This window comes from Sorghum bicolor, chromosome 10 (genome assembly GCF_000003195.3).
Source record: "Sorghum bicolor cultivar BTx623 chromosome 10, Sorghum_bicolor_NCBIv3, whole genome shotgun sequence".
Lineage (NCBI taxonomy): Eukaryota > Viridiplantae > Streptophyta > Magnoliopsida > Poales > Poaceae > Sorghum > Sorghum bicolor.
In genome coordinates, this window is record NC_012879.2 from 33,802,132 (window position 1) to 33,807,789 (window position 5,658).

Consider the following 5,658-nt stretch of genomic DNA (forward strand, 5'->3'; position numbering starts at 1 on the left):
GCGGCCTCCGAACCAGAGAAGGCGCGGCCTCCTCCTCGTCGTCGTCGTCGTCGGTGATCCGGACGAGCCGACGGCGCTTTGGTGCCTTGCTGCTCTCCGCCGGCAGCGTCTCCGCAGGAGATGGATCCGCCACCAGCGGCCTTTTCCCCCCACTCTGTCTTCGGTGGTCGGGGCGGGGCGGTTCTGCTCCTCCTCGCTGCTGGTGTATCGGGGACACTCAGCAGCGTCGTCCTCTGGCGGGTCTATTCCCGCGGGACTCTCCATGCCAGGTGCCGGTGATATGTACACCGCGCACCGGTCAACGTCTCCAATCTACAGCAACATCAAAGATAAGTCAATAGCTGGGAGAACAAGTACTCAGGAAGTAAATTCAGTCAGAAATATTACCTTAGGAGCTGGTCGTCCAAGCTTGAAGGCCTGCATCCGATCACCACTCCGGACAAAGCTGTCATCTGCAAAGTTGAACAGCTCGTTCAGCAGCTGTTGCACTTCTGCCTTCTCCAAAACTTCAGGACTCATCCTGGTCGGGTCCTGGCTCCCAGCGTATTCGTACGCCGAGTGAACCCTCTTCTGGCAGGGCATCACCCGACAACAGATGAAGTTGACGACCACTCCTGGCCCGTCTAAACGGGACCAGTCAATCAGCTTCATCAGGTCTTCCACCTGACCAGTGAACTGCGGGTGGTCCGTCCAGCTGACCGTCTTCTCGGGAATGTAGCCCACGTCGCAGAACGTGGAGCTGCCTGGCTCTTCCCTGACGTAGAACCACTTCTTGTACCATTCGGTGAGAGAAGTATTCCACGGGCAGTTGAAATACTGGTTCTTCATCCCGTTACGCAGATTGAGGTATACTCCACCTGCAATCTTGGAGCCTCCAACTACTCCTCTTTTCCTCAAACTGGAAAAGGTAGCGATAAAGATCGAAGTGCGGCTCTATCCCAACATAGGCCTCACACAGATGGATGAAGGTAGAAATGAGAAGGATGGAGTTCGGGTGCAGATTGCAGATCCCGATCTCATAGTAAAGAAGATCCTGGAGAAAAGGATGGACAGGAATCCCAAAGCCCCTCTTGAAAAAAATCTTCGAAAACCACGATCTCACCGGCACGAGGGTCTGGGTAGCTCTCCCCTTCTGGCGCCCTCCAGCCGTCGAGCTCTTGGCTGTGCAGCAGCCCCATGCCGACGAGGTCGTTGAGGGACCTCGCATTGCTCCGGGACTTCTTCCACTCTTTCGCCATCAGCTCGGCCCTTTTCTTGGAGTCACTCTTCGCCATTGATGCTGAGGGAACGAATGCGAGATGGGAGAGGTGGTGGTGATTGCAAAAGGCAGGAATGGCAATAATGGAAAGCTAGAAGGCAATGGAAGGGTAAAGAATACTGGGGCAATGTCAAGCCTTTATAAGCAACAGCTCCACCCTTCTCACTTCCCGCATTCTTGGGAAGTGGGCGGGCCCAGCGGCGGATGCGGCGTTTCGGTTTTCAACAATTACCGGCAATTAATACGGCGGCTTTTTTTTGTATAATTGATGGTTTCCTTTTCTGGAACCGCGCTAAGAGCGGCTGCACAGTTACCAGGCGCACCTTTTCACGCAGCCATCTGACAACACGTCAGGATGTCTCGTCACATCACACATTAATGTGGTAAGATGCTTTTTTTCAAAATAACAGACAAAAATTGGTGGAGGCTCAATGTTCCTGGGGACTGCACCGACCACCGAGCATTGTGTGCTCGGGGACTGGTTGACCAGTCTGCCAGTTCGGAGATCTGGGGACTGCACCGACCACTAAGCATTGTGTGCTCGGGGACTGGTCGACCAGTCAGCCAGTTTGGAAATCTGTGGACTGCACCAACCACCGAGCACTATACGCTCAGAGACTGGTCGACCAGTTTGCTAGTTTGAAGAACTAGGGACTGTACCGACCACTAAGCGTTATATGCTCGGGGACTGGTTGATAAGTCCATACGATGGCAAATGGGCATGATATGCTCGGGGACTGGATAATTCTAATTTTTTAGACCTTGCTACAAGGCTCATACTTCGCCTTCCAGCAAGCTCGGGGACTACATCGGTACGATGCATCTGGCGATGCATCTCAGTTTCCGAATTATTTTGAAAGCTTTTCTTTTGACCCTGGCACCACGTGCCTACATCGCCTACTACCAGGCTCGGGGACTAAGTGGGCTCACTTCACCTAGCGGTGAATATGCTTGTTTTTTGGAAAATTATACTTTTCATAAAAGTAAAGTGGGCACACTTCACCAGGAAAGAATTTTTTTTTATTAAGAGCACCATGCATTCTTCGAACAACCTGCTTCTTCGATGTCAATGATGATCAATAGTCTTTTGAGTTGGTCAAAATACCGTTGCAACTGTTTGGGCGACTTTGCTGCTTATTGAAGACGTCAAGCCTCACTGATCGAAGAAGCTCAAGACGGCGTGTTACATCACAATACATGGTGCTCGGGGACTAGCTGTGGGGGTATAAACCCCTATATCCTCATGGGCCTATATGGGCCGCACCATCAGAGGTGGCTCAGCCCACAGGATGAAGACGTGCGGCGCACGACTGGTCGGCGTGCACCGCAAGGCTACAAGATATTGTACCAAATAGGATACTTTGCTTGTAACTCTGTCCCTTCAGGATATATAAGGAGGGGCAGGGGTCCCCTAGAGGACAAGTCATACATCATTATTCTCTCAACACAAATCAATACACCAGACGCAGGACCTAGGTATTACGCCAACTCGGCGGCCGAACGTGGATAAAAAGCTTGTCCGTGTCTTGCGTCACCATCGAGTTCGTAGTTTGCGCACCGTCTACCGATAAACTACTACCGTGGGTATACCCTAAGGTAGACTGCCGACTAGCTTTCGTCGACAGTGTCCATACATTGTTATAGTTTTATTTAGATATAGGGCCTATTTTTGGTTCCCCTTGCTAAAGTTTAGCTAACTAAAATTATTTTAGCTATTCTTGGGTGACTAATGGAACTAAATTATGTTAACTCTTTTTAGTCAATGTGTTTGGAACTTTTGCTACTAAAATGACTAAAGTTTAGCTAGCTATAATTTAGCAAGAGAAACCAAACAGGGCCATACTTAGGCCTTGTTTACTTCTAAATTTTTTTGCAAAATATGAATAGTAGCATTTTCGTTTGTATTTGATAAATATTGTCCAATTATGGACTAACTAGACTCAAAAGATTCATCTCGCAAATTATAGATAAATTGTGTAATTAGTTATTTCTTTTATCTATATTTAGTGCTCCATGCATGTGCCGTAAAATTCGATGTGATGGAGAATGTGAAAAATTTTGCAAAATATTTTAGGAACTAAACAAGGCCTTAATAAAAACAACTATTTTAAACAAAATAACAATATATTTTTCTTAGATTATAGTCTCAGATAATTACATATGATAATTAATATAATCATGACTAAGAAAAAGAACAATAAAGACATGTCTCATATATTTATACTATAAATAAGTTCTTAATTGCTTAGTAGATCGCAAAGCTCCTCAGGGATAATGTTTGCACGTTCATTTTGATTACTTTGTAGAATGTCCACCAAGCATTCCGTCCTCAGCAAACGTCCACTCTGTGAATGCCAGATAGTAAGTTAACTTATTAATTTGCTATACACTATACAAAATTTACAGGATATATAGTTTATATGCTTACAGGGTGGATAGACAATCTTTTTCCATCCTATTATTTTAAATAACTATATATAAAGAAGCGTGGCATTTCCCTGGAGAAGAGCAAGTGTTTATTTGTGTTAGCTAAATGACATAGAATAATATTACTATATAATTTAATTAATAATGGAGAACATAAATTAAGAAGATATTACTACTACATATTATTTGGCCAAGTAAAACATTTGTATCATGGTGTCTAATTTAACCCATTCCAATGCACAAACAAAGAAGATATTGCTCCATTATTACCTTAATCAAGTTAGGGGAATGAGAGATTAGAGTTAATATTGTCCCTTAATTTTGGGAGATAGATCTTCCTTGGTGGAATTTTTCGTGTGTACTTAGTGTAGCTTATAACTATAGTAGTAGTTTATAGGGTGCATTTAGTTAAGTTCGTAACTGATGGATTATATAGTAGTGGAGATTTGTGGTAAATCTCAGTAACTACACCCGTGCTTTTTTACCTTATACAAATTAGAACTAAGGCTTGATCCCTATGATTTCGTGCTAAATTATGTTTTTATGATTTTTTGTATACATATATGATGGCAATCCAACTTGAATACCTCTCATCCAATTTGGTATATGCTGTTGACAACAACGATCCCATGTGGTCAGGATGTTCGAAAACGAGAAATCAAGTTCTTAGTTTTCTAGGAAGAGAAGAACTGAACTTGGACAATGGATTGGAATTGGGCAGAAATGGTGATATTTAATAGTTAAAAACCCAACTCCAATCATAAATACATACATGTCACTTTGGGCCTTGTTTAGTTCCGAAAACTTTAACACTTTCGTTTTTATTTGACAAATATTGTTAAATTATGGACTAACTAGATTCAAAAGATTCATCTCACGATTTACAGATAAACTGTGCAATTAATATTTGTTTTCATTTATATTAAGTGCTTCATACACATGCTGCAAGATTTGGTGTGACAGGAAATCTTAAAAAGTTTTTCGTTTTTAGAATGAACTAAACAAGGCCTTGGTCAGTGGGGCGAAATGCCTACTTGTAGTGACGCAATTGTAGAATGACTAGTAGGAAGCGCGCCCCCTGGGCGCGAGTTGTCATGTATTTCTAAGATTATACAGGTAAGCTACACATGTTGCATACAATGGCCATGTATATGATTGAGGTCTATTGATGCATACAAAGTTATTAGAGGATGAATACAGTGGCCATCGAGGGCAGAAATAATAGACAAATTCTGGGGCAAAAGATGCATGTTTAGTTTTAGCATGGTAATAGGAATATAGGATCAGAGAACGGAAACGAACACGGTCATATTGCCTATGGTGTTATATGTACCATACAAAGGCATTACACAAGCTTATCAGTATTTTATACATTGCTTCGTCAGTGGCAATTTACAAAAGTTTAGGGGCATTGAAGGTTCACTTTCTAATGACATGGACATATATAGCTGGCTTTCTTGTTGGCTGCGCTGCCAATTGTGACAAGAAATTGCTGCATCTACATCCTGAGTACCTGCACGGGGAGCAAATAGACTGTTTAGTCTCATAAAGAAACAATTATTGTCTGGAATACCTGTAAGTAGGGGAGTATATTTTTTTGGTCTACTATGTATACACAATACACACAACAGTGATGCATCACCAGACACAATAGAAGCAAATACTTCTTTATAGACGACCTTTTTTTCATTTATACAACGGCCATCCTCGGCTTCTATGAAATGGCTGTCACTACCTGAAACATCCAAGTATCAATGAGAAAGATGTAGTTGGTAGACTCGGTAATCACCGGCCTAACTTGCCAGCCAATGAATGTAGAGAAAAGAACATCTTGATGCAAAAAAAATTATAATTTAACAATGAATGGACATACATATCAGAAATATCTCTGTAAATTCTTTTTTTTTCACACATGCATACAAGATTGAACTTAGATATATAACATAGACTGTATTGGAAAGATTAACTAGATA